The sequence below is a fragment of the Haemaphysalis longicornis genome, unplaced genomic scaffold (assembly GCF_048455015.1).
Source record: "Haemaphysalis longicornis isolate Haplotype H1 unplaced genomic scaffold, Haemaphysalis longicornis Haplotype H1 scaffold_14, whole genome shotgun sequence".
NCBI lineage: Eukaryota > Metazoa > Arthropoda > Arachnida > Ixodida > Ixodidae > Haemaphysalis > Haemaphysalis longicornis.
In genome coordinates, this window is record NW_027526245.1 from 53,127,386 (window position 1) to 53,139,419 (window position 12,034).

The window sequence follows — 12,034 nt, forward strand, 5'->3', positions numbered from 1 at the left end:
TCTGTATCCTTCACGGAAATGTTTGTGATGATGATGATGGTTAGTGTTTAATGGCGCAAGGCCAACGAGGGCAAAGACCGCCAGTGAAGACGTTATTTAATGAAGAGAAGTGATGCAAAGGTAGGTATAAAAAAGTGTAAACCGAACATAGTAAAATCAGTTAAAGAAAATGGTGATGGCTGGTGTATAGGGCCAGATTTCATTATGCGTGATACGAAATGAGGTTTAAAAACTTGACCTCTGACAAATACTCAAACACACGTTTCATGGAAACCATGGCATCGTCACCTAGAAACAACGATGGATGTAGGGGAATATGTTGTCTGTAGAGGTCTCTCAAGTGTTTGTGTCGTGTTGTGTGAAGTGCCTTGCATGTGATTAGGATGTGCACTACGGATAGGGCCTCTCCGCACCTGCTGCACTGGGGTCTAGGAGATCCCGTCAGCAGATACGAGTGCGTCGCATGGGTGTACCCTATCCGCAGCCTACCCAAGGCGACTTCCGAGTGTCTGTTGTGTGAGTCAGCTGTGTACCGTCCCAAGTGTGGCTTTATTAAATGTAGTTTATTGTCTGTCTGTTCGTCCCAGTGTGTTTGCCATGTGCTGCGCAGGTGTTGTCTTATGTGTGGCTTGAGGTCTGTGTAGGGTATCGTTGTAATGTCTACAGTGTTCCTGAGTGCAGCAGCAGCGGCCCTCTCGTCTGCCAACTCATTCCCAGCGATCCCTGCGTGTCCTGATACCCAGCAGAGGACCAGCTCATGCTTTTCTGCATACACGGACATGATAGCGTTGAATACAAGTTTAACTATGTGGTTTTTGGAGGGCTTGTGCGATGACAGTGCGCGAACAACACTCAAAGAATCTGTAAAGGTGACGGAATTGGGAATTTGATTTTCAAGAATGTGTCGTACAATCAGTAAAATTCCATACGCTTCTGTTGAAAAAATTGTGTGCACGCTCATGGTTCTGGCTGCATTGAAATTTGGACCATGAGCAGCGCACGACACCATACTGGAGGTTTTAGAAGCGTCACTATAAAATTCTGCACATGTGTATTTAAACTGCAAAAATAGAAAGTGCTGCAGTATTGCAGCTCGTGGTACACGATTTTTGTCAAGTCTCATAAAATAAAGGTCGCACGACACAGGGCGAACTTGCCAGGGCGGTAAACTGTTAGAAAAGGATGACCTGTACACATTTAAAAACGAAGCACTGAGATCCGAGGCTCGCTCTCTCACTCTAAGTGAAAAGGGCAGAGGAACGAATGGGCGATTTACAAAGAGCAGAGATGTTGATGTATCGTTAAAAACAGGATAAAAAGGATGATTATTCAGCGACGAAATTTTAAAAGCATAAAGCAAGTCCATGTACGTTCGTTGGTTCTCAAGGCTCCACTTATCACACTCGACATAAAGACTCTCGGCAGGGCTAGTGCGAAAAGCACCCGAAACAAGACGAAGGCCCAAGTGTAGCACTGGGTCCAGAATTTGCCAGGCTATCTTAGTCGCCGACCCATACACCACACTGCCATAGTCTAAGCGAGACCCAACCAAAGCAGTATACAAGCGAAGCAGGAGTTCTTTGTCGGAACCGTGGGATTGGTGCGAGAGAACCTTAAGTATATTCATTGTTTTGAGACATTTATTTTTAAGTTCCTTGATGTGGGGAATGAATGTGAGTTTGTGGTCAAACACAACACCTAAGAACTTGTGCTCCTTGTTCACAGGAAGCGACACGCCATTAAGATGAATGTCTGGGTCCGGATGGACCCCGCGCTTCCTGGAGAACACAACGCAGGAGCTTTTTACAGGATTCAATTTAAAACCATTCTTGCCTGCCCAGCCGACAAGTTTCTTTACACCAAGCTGGACTTGACGTTCGCAGATTGAGATATTGCATGATTTATACGAAATCTGCACGTCATCTACATACATGGAATAAGAGATTGTAGGTGGCAGTGCCTTACCAAGAGAGTTCATTTTTACTATGAAGAGAGTGCAGCTCAACACGCCACCTTGTGGCACGCCATTTTCTTGCACGTGAACTTTTGAGAGTGCACCACCGAATCTTACTCGGAACGTTCTGTTTGACAAGTAACTGACAAGAGCGTTCAACATGTTACCCGAAACACCAAATGACTTGAGGTCACTAAGGATCCCATAACGCCAAGCGGTGTCGTATGCCTTCTCAAGGTCGAAAAACACAGTTAAACAATACTGCTTATGCGCGAAGGCATCCTTGATGTACGAGTCAAGAGCTACCAGTTGATCTTTCGTCGATCGCCCCACCCTAAATCCTGCGTGGCTGCTCTCGAGAAGACCGTTCTACTCAAGGAAGTACACAAGCCTGCGATTTATTATGTTCTCCAAGAGCTTGCACAGGCAGCTCGTCAGGGCAATAGGACGGTAACTTGAGGGGGATGACGGGTCCTTTCCCCCCTTCAGGAAAGCTACAACTATAGCCTCCTTCCAAGAGTTGGGAATGTTCCCCGAAAGCCATATCTTGTTATATAGGTGTAAGAGTGCTAGAAGAGTGTCTGTGTGCAGGTGTTGTATCATTCTGTATGTGATGTTGTGTCGGGCCTGGAGCTAAGGGTTTACACGTGCTCGAAGCAGCCCTCAGCTCATGCAGTGAAAACTCCGAGTTATAACAAGATGTTGACCTATTTCTATCTAGTATAGGCTTCTTTTCGGCCATTTCTTTGTGTTTCATGAAAGTGTTTGTATAGTGTGCTGAACTAGAAACGTATTGGAAGTGTTGTGCGAGTGTGTCAGCCTGGTCTTTGAGTGTGTCCCCTGTGGTGCTGACCAGAGGCACGCTGTGTGTTTGTTGACCCTTGAGTTTCCGTATTCTTCTCCATACTTTCCGTGTGTCTGTGTAGAAATTTATTGATGTTATGAATGTACGCCAACTCTCTCGTTTTGCCTCACGGCGCACACGTTTTCCTAATGCCTTGGCCCGTTTGAACAAGAGGAGGTTTCCCGACGTGGGGTGCCGACGCAGGATACCCCACGCCTTGTTCTGGGCCTCTCGCGCCCGCCTACAGTCCTCATTCCACCACGGCCTCCGCTGGTTGCGCGGGGCACCAGAGGCATGGGGAATGGACTTTTCGATGGCGTCGAGGATGTGCGCCGTGAGGAGTTGGGTAGCTTCTTCAACGTGTAGGTGTTCTATGGATGTGTGGTGTAGTTTGGATGTCTCTGTAAATGAACTCCAGTTAGCTGGTGCTTCATTGAACCTATTATGGGAAGATGAACTGCTTAGGCCTTTACCTATATATGTAAGTGAGGTGCGGAAGTGGTCACTGCCATATGGGTCAGTTCCCACACCCCACTCGAGAAGAGGAAAGAGAACTGCGGAGCCAATACCCAAGTCAAGACGTGAGTATGTGTTGTGTCCTATGTTATGATATGTAGGCTGTTTATTGTTGAAAAGGCATGCTCCAGAGGATGTAAGAAACCTCTCTATCAGGCGACCCCGGGCATCCGTCTGAGAAGAGCCCCATAGAGAATTGTGAGCATTACGGTCGCCTGTTAAGATGTATGGTTCGGGCAGCTGGTCAACCAACGCCTCGAAGTCAGAGCTCGAAAGTGCAAGATCAGGAGGAACATATATGGAGCATACCGTTATCACCCTATTAAATATTATTGTTCGAATTGCTACAGCCTCAAGGAAAGTGTTCAGAGTGGCAGGGTGGCAGGCTAAGGATTTAAGGGCAATTATGGCCACACCGCCAGAAGAGTGCGTGCAGCCATCCCTGTCCTTTCTGTATATCAAGTAACTGTTCAAGAAATTTGTGTTTTTAGAATTCAAATGTGTTTCCTGAACACACATTACACTTCGCTGATAAGCATGCAGTATTTCGTATACATCGTCAAGATTATTCAGAAGGCCTCTGCAGTTCCATTGAACTATGTTTTCTCTTCCCATTATGATGTATTATAGCTACTGGAGTGTGATCATTTATGTAGGGTCTTTCGGGGCTTGGACTCTTGGCAGGGGCTTTCTGGCCTTCCCTACTGACCTGGACGTCGCAGCCCGTTCCTTCCGCTGCGATGAAAGCCGGAAGGGCTCGACGTCCATGTCTTCATCTGATGGCAAGGGGGTGCCCAGCGGACTGGGCCCCCTTGACATGGTACCCTTTCGGGTGTTCTTTGCCTGCGCTGCCAGTGGCGAAGGCGTGGCACAGACAGATGGCACAGGCAGTGAAGCGGGGGAGGGGGTCCCTGCGACTGCCTCCATCTCCTCCGTGCCCTTGCGTGTGCTTTGGGACGGTGGAGAGGAAGCAGTGGATGCAGCGGCATCCCCAACAGACGTTGTTGCCACCACAGCCGCTGCTGGTTGAGCGAGCGGTGCAGAGGCTGGTTGGGCTGCCTGGGGAAACCCTGGGGAGGGCGGAGGCGGGACCAAGTCCGACTCGCGGTACTGGGTCCCCGCCGAAACCAGACGCCGCTCCGCCCCCCGGCGAGCCGCGTCGGCGTACCTCCCCGGGGGGAAAGAGGTGATCCTCTTCCGCGCCTCTGGGAAGGTGTTTTCTGTCACTTTTAGATTGATTATGTTCTTTTCCACTTGGAATTTCTCGCACTTCCTGGAGTACGCCGCATGAGGGCCCCTGCAGTTTCCACATGTGAGGTTGTCAGAATTGCAATTGTCAGTGTGGTGGTCGTGCGCTGCACATTTCGCACAGGTTGTTCTGCCGCGGCAAGAGGTTGTGCTGTGCCTTAAAGAAGCGGCGGGGGTTCGGTATGTATGGGCGAATAGAGCATCGGATGTAGCCTGCATTTATATATTGCGGAAGTGTCGATCGGTCGAAGGACAAGATAATGTGTTTGGTGGGGATTATCTTATCGTCCCTGCGCATCATGATGCGGCGCACGGCTGTGACGCCCTGGTCCTTTAACCCTTCAAGAAGGTCGGAATCTGTTTCTGTAAGGAGATCCGACTCTGAAATCACACCCTGGGAGCTGTTCAGGCTCCGGTGGGGCGTGATCCTGATGTCCAGATCATGGATGCGAGTTTGGGCAAGAAGTGTGCGGGATTGTTTTTCATTGTTCAGTTCGACAAGGATTTCTCCTGTCCTGAGCTTTTTGGCTTCATACTTTTCACCTAATGTGCTTTGCAGAAATTTCGACACAAGGAATACCGACAGTGAAGCGTTGGGTCTCATTGGGTCAGCTGACTCAATCACAAGAAAACGAGAATAGTTATTCAAGTTTGTTGAAAAGACAGTTGTTGACAGAGGTGGGAATGAAACTTCGGTGCGGCGCCTTTTCGGCGGCCGATCACGTCTGGGGGGGTTTAGAAAATGCCATATGTCATAGTATAGAAGCAGGGGACGGGGGTACTTTCTTCTTTGAGTTTACCCTGATGGTCAAAGAGGTCCCGGAGCTCCCTGCCTGGTGAACAGACAGAGAGCCCATCCGCCGGAGCTTGACCTGGGTTCCGACAGCCACCGTTCGTGGTTTCTAACCCTCCACCTATAAACACATCGCCACGGTTGGATCCAGCTTATGTTTGGGGCTCGGGATCCGCGGTATCGCCAGTACCGTTACCAAGATTGCTCAAGGTGCCCCGTGCGGGGGTCTGTTGTCGTGTTGTGCTAAGTGTCGTTTGTGTCGTGTTGTGTTAAGTGCCTTGCATTTGTGCAATGGCTTGCAATGGTGCCACACACTTTAAAGAAAGGAAGCGAAAAACGTCTACGTCTACTGAAGCGCGGGGCTGCTTCTATGAGCGCCGAGAAGGGCAGCCTTGGCTTGGCTATTCCAAATTTTATCTGCTCCTTTTGTTACTTAGAAAAATTATACCTTATTATCGACTACATTATACAACAAAAAGGTTAAATGAGGCCAAGAAACACGGTATTTTCCTGTGTGTGAGCGGCCAAATACAAATTCCTGTTTCCTTGAAGATGATGTTTTGGTTTACACGCGCACGCGGAATGACTAGACACGCGAATCATTCCCCGTCGAGGGAGATACGGTTATCGCTTACCTAAAAGCCTTTCGGCTGCTGACGCTCCCGTTGTGCTGAGCGGAACGTCGGGAGCAAAGCGGAGTGTCAAAAACGGTCAGCTAAAACTCTCTATTATCGGGCCGAGCAAATGATTTTTTTCTGGGCCATAGTCAGTGTTCCTCTTTATATTTTGCTCCCTGCTTGGGGCGCTCGCCAGCTATTGCCGCTGCCGTTTTTTAGTTTGGTACAGTAATTAACCTTTATGGAAGAAAGGTGCTCACTTTTGTTGTCCTTGTACCTTTCTAGGTACGTTTTGTTGCTTATCAGACCCGTTTGAGCCATCGGGAAACGGCTACAAAGTAGCGTTGTGCCGTCTGCTAGCGGCGCAGACGATATGACCGGATGTGCGATGCGTTGGCGGCACGCGGTCGGACAGACTCTCCGTCTGTTTATGGTCGAGGCCGGCCTTTCATTTTCTGCGTGTTTTACGTTTCCGCGATGTTCCCCTACAGAAGCAAGAGGTATGCAATGGTGAGGAAAATATTTATTGCGAGTGCTGTCGAATAGAGGTTGGACAGGCCGGGTAGACGCGATGTCAAAACGAAGGACGGACACCTATTGCTTTGCTCCGAGTTGTCACAGTGCATGGTTACCCAGGTTCTCCCGAGGCGTTTTTGTTCGCCGCTCCCCCGGACGATGAACTCCGCAAAAAGTGAGAACAAAATTTGGGAAGACTGGACAAACTCTTGACCATATCTTCAGCCGTCGGTGAGCGCCACCTTGAGCCCGAGTGCACATTGCGGGATTACATCCACGTGATAAACGGCTGTGAAGTCGGACTTGCACGGGGGAAGCTGTCACTGGCTCCAGGTGCTGTACCTACCATCCTGCCTGACTGTGCGTCGAATTCTGTACGGAGCATGCACGCGGAAGCCGGAAAAGAAAAAGCGGGCAACAACAAGAGTTTCAGTTTTGGCAGCCAGTAAGAAGCCACGACAAAGCTGAAGAGCCGAAAAAGATGAGGTGCGCCAGCCACAACACGAGGCTTCTCTCTCTGCGCAGGGCTCATCAAATGAAGTCGCAAGTTCTGTGGAATGGGATGCTTTCACAATCAGCCATCTTCAATAAGTCAAGCTTCCTTCAAAGCTCTGGTGCCGGCTAAATTGGGCCGACGATCGAAACGTTCTTTTAGCTACCACATCGATACGAAGAGAAGAAAAGCTAGAAATTTTTCACGAGAAATCCGTGCTCTTCTATCCACATGACGACAAAGTGTCGGCGCAAACATTTTTTCGCGGTGTGGTATGCGGAAGCGGTGAAATAGATTCCCTAGCTGTTGCGAACAGTGTGCTGCAAGAAGCTGACAGCAGTTCTGCCTGCAAAGGGGCCGTGACGGCTACGGGGTTTAGTGATGTATTGCACGTGCTAATACCGAAGCTGCGATCTAAAACGACCACATTTGGAGACGCTGCCTTCAGCACTGAGTTCCTGGGGAAAGCTTCCTCTGAAAGTAATTTGTTCATTGCAAACTTTGCTGCTGAGAAAATCACCCGGGTGCTACTGGACGCGTGAATACTGGGTATAATATCCGTCTGTAGAGGCAAATTCACAAGTAGGTTCATGCCGGGACTTTATTACAGTACATAAAAAGTAAACCCAATCGTAAAGAATTAAACATAGCAGTTGTCCACCGGCAGCACATCGAACGCGTACGCTCGTATCGATCGTCTGCGCAGGTAGCAGACGACATCAAACAACTCGATTTATAGTCGTTTCTCTACCGCTCAAACGGGCAGATTTGCAACAAAACGTTCCTAGCAAGGTACGGGGATGCCAGACGCGAGTAGCCTTTTTTTTGTAAAGGTTACTTGCTACCCAACATCGGCATAACGACACCCATAATCACTGCCGATCGCCTAAAGTACAGCGACCGCCGCGGCGGCGCCTCCCAATGATGCTTAGTGGCTTCCCCTTTGTAACGGGGTGGCGTTGCACAGCGGCCTTAGTCGCAACGCTACTGTACAATCACCTCGCCAAAAAATACAAACAAAATAAATAAAAAACAATGTCAAAATAAAAAGCAAATACATTTCCGAAATGTTTGTGCTAGTCTGAGTTCTTTGTTCGCATGTCTTCCCAGATTGTTCTCTGCTCTTTTCCCACCAACATTCTAAACTTCTTTTACTAACCTCTACTGCTGTCCAGTTCACGTTTCCGCTAACCTTTCTTGGTCATATCCGCAGCCGGCGCATAGTTCTTCCTGTACCGAGTCGCGGATAGGCGTTTTTGTCCGCAAGCAACCCGCTCGGGCTTCAAAAAGCAATGCACTTCCTTTGGTATTATCGAATAATTTTTCCCTTGTGATCTTCCTGCTTCCCGATCCTATAGATATCTGAGGACTTCTTCGCATCCATCCTCTTTTTCCAGGTCGTTGTTTCTGTTTCTTTCACTTCATTTTTCATTGCCTTGGTCGTTTCCCCTGCACTTCCAGGTATCATATACTTTGTCCTGAGCCTTCTGGTTCTTTTCGTCCGTTGTGTGCCCACGCTTTTCATGTAAAGATACCATAACACTTTGGCCGCCCATCTCTGTTCATCTGTGAGGGCGCAGCAGCGCCACCTGGTGTTTTGTACACTGAATAGCACGCCCCTTCCTCTCTGTTCGCGCCACTAGATCATTCTAGTTAACTATAGCCACTGGTAAAGCTGTGGACTCCTTTTAGCCCTTCATAGCGCGAGGAGGACCTATCATCATCATCAGCAGCAACAAGACAGCTATTTGTGGTGAAGCAAACGCTCACTTCCACATTAACACCGTAAAACGAGCCCAATTAGCTATCGCCCAGACACTTTTATCACGTCACCACTGCATCAGCTCTCTCTAACGCGAACTACACAATTCTTAAATGTTGAAATTCATCAGCCCAGCGAAGCATAACGTGCCGCTATAGTTCCCATACCCGATGGGTAACTCCTCGACGATTACCGTCTTCCATTTAAACTGCCAGTTTTTCTTAAGCGGTCGCTTTAAACTCGGCCACTATAGCCAGCTACACAACACGTACGGCAATATGGCGCCGCAAGAATCTTACACCTCAAGAAAATTCAAAACTGGCAACGCATGCACTCCAGATCAGACTTATATTGAATTCCAATGGCAGATCCGGAGCCGCCACCGTGCTCCACCGCGGAGCGCGCCGACTACGCGAAGAGCAGGTACGCCGAAGTTGCCTTTGGAACGCAGCCGCTTCCGCCGGAGCAAAGTGCCGAAACGCGACGGGAACAGGAAACCCCCAGCATTCTTTGCGTCCGCCTTCTCGAAATCGTCTGGTTCCCGCGGGCGCGTTCATTTCGCGCTGCACGGCCGGAGGAGGCACAGGAGGGGAGCACTGGCCGCGTATTCCCAAACGATATCCCAAAAGGAACCCCTCCGACCACGCCCCCCCCCCCCCAACAACGACGTCACGCCATGACGTCACTTCCTCTTCGTGCGCGACCTCGTACGCCGTGGGCTTTTGTTTGTTTGTTTGTTTGTTTCCCTTGTTTTGGGCGGCGGCCGATGGGTTTCGCTCAGCGGGCGAGGCTGGGCCTGCGGCGCTGCCGAGCGGAGCTGACGTACATGTGGTAGAAGCATGGCAGAAGAAGTTAAAGGCCCAATCACACGCAGCGTACTTTCGGCGTTTTCTCGCGTGGCGACGACGCCCGAGCAACGCCGATGTCTACGCTCGCCAGATATCGGCGTCGACGCAGCGCGAGAAAGCAGCTGAAAGCGGGCAGCAGCGGGCGGGTTTCACGTCCTTCACGTGCTTTGGGGTCATTCCTTTCAGCAGAAGACAATCAATTTCTTTTTAACTTGCGGTTATCGGCTGCCTTGAGACAAATTGCAAGCTATTTCTGTTCAAAGGCGCTCATTCACTTGTGGCTTGTTTGGCTTTCATCGGGGAGATCGGGTATTTGCGGTAGCTTTTTTTTAGTTAAATAAGGGAGCTCAAGGTAGATCGCTTGTAGTATTAGCATGATGGGGCTTGACTGCAAGATTGGTGCTTGACGACCAAGCCTTATCAACGCCAGAATGTGAGCGGCGCATGCCATTCCATTCGTTGCTACCGTGGCTCGCGTTGGGGAGACCGAGGTTTTGCGATAGCTTTGCTTGACTCAAATAAGAGGGCTGTGGTTACATCACGTGTAGTAATAGCATAACTGTCCTCGGATTCAAGATGGGTGCGTAAGAAACAAGCGTTACCACGGCTCAAATCTTTCAAATACGAAAAAAGCAAATCACTCGACAATATATTCATTGGCAGCCTCCGTTAGGGTACTAAATTCTGGAGCCCTCGCTTCGTCTAAGTCTTTCGGAGCGGCTGTGTTTTTCCAATGATGCAAGCTGGAAACAGCGCATCGGCTTTAGGCCGAGGTACTTCATTGTCTGGACACAAAGAAAATACTTACAAGATCGTCCTTCTCCGTCTACCGACTGGTACCGTTGTCCTGAACACCGTTTTTCTGCATGCTGATCTCAAAGGCCGCCCGTACCGTGCTCCTGACTTAAGGGATGCTCTTGCTCGAGTAATGGATCTCAAAGACGTTATTAGCATTGGTCAATACCAGATGAGCCATGTATGGATGGTAACGTGCGTCAGTGCTCTTGCGAAGCAGAAGCTTGTAGACCTCGGAAGTTTTCCCGTGAAGTCCTTAAAGTGTGTGGTGTTTGGCCCGGATTCGCGGGAGGTCAATGTAAAGCTACTTTGGTTACCCCGCCACATGGAGAGCCTACGAATCGTCGAAGCGCTGGAACCGTACGGCACTGTCCAATCTGTAAACCTGGAGATTTGGCGTTGCCCTGGAATGGAACACCTAACCGGGATGTCTGCCTAGAGTTGAAATAAGGTGTTTCTGCGAGCAGTATCCCGCACATGCTAGAGTCTATGGGATCCAGAGCTTGGTACTCATTCCGGGAAGACCACCGCTATGCCTTCGTTGTAGCAGGATTGGGCACGTGCGACGGCAGTGCCGTACACCCCGGTGCTACCAATGCCGGCCCTATGGACATACGGTGGAAAACTGTACAATGACGTATGCTGATAAACTGCGTCAGGGCCAGGCGAAGACTACAGACGATGAAACTTCCGAACACCTTATGGATGCATCTGAAGTGGTGGATGCTTCAGGAGAAGTCACCGTCGCCCCAGGCCTGGCCACCGTTTCCCAGCAGTCTCCATCTGCCAATTTGGAGACCCCACAGCATGACCCTGTCCTCCAGGAACCCGAACCACCCGATGGTGGGTTTTCATATTCCAGGAAGTGCGGGCCAGTGGGGCCTGTCTTGCCTTGAGCTGAAAATTCCAGGGACTTTGATGATGTGGGCCCGTCAAAGGAGGCCGAACTGCTTGAGAGCTCCTGTGACAGCGCATCGCTTCCCTGCATCGGAGTGGCTAGGGAAGACAGCGCTACTTCCGAAAGCTTCACCAAGGCTGAGGATCGTTCTTCGGCGCCTAATGGTTCGCCGTCGGCATCGTGGGCTCATTCATCCCCTTTTTCTGAAGTGATGATGGACGCTGCTTCAGGGCCCCTAAAGCGGCCGGCTTCTCTTTATTCCGAGGAAACATGTTCTGGTGCAGAGAAGATGCAGGCGCCTGACCTTGCAGCAGTTGCAGGGGGAGATCCGGGAGCTAGCAGGTCAAATGTACGGCCCACCCCACGGAGGCAGTCTCAGCGGTCGTCAAAAACTAGGGTGACTCCTTCTTTCGGTGAGGGGAGCGAATAGCTGATTCCTATGGCCAACTTAGCAGCAGTACACGTCGCTTCACTTAATGTAAGGGAATTAAGACAGACGCAAACAGTATCTGCTTCTGCAGCTTTTTCAGAGAAATTCTATAACTATTGCGGCCATTCAGGAGACCAAGCTAAGTACAGATGAGGACACGCAGGCAGCTCTCCAGCCCTTTTTATCTGAATAAAGTGTTTGCGTTAGCCACTCGGTTGGCCTATCAGGTGGGTGTATGCTATTGGTTAGTAAAAAACCTTGATGCGACTGTCCTTGCTTGCAAAGTGGTTGATGTGGGGCGGTTTGTCTGCTGCGACGTT

The 12,034-nt window shown here is 49.9% G+C and overlaps 1 pseudogene; it reads left to right on the forward strand.

The window, feature by feature from the left end:
- The first annotated feature begins 10,327 nt into the window (after window positions 1-10,327).
- LOC144164905 (uncharacterized) lies at window positions 10,328-11,282 on the forward strand (annotated as a pseudogene).
- Window positions 11,283-12,034: the final 752 nt, after the last annotated feature.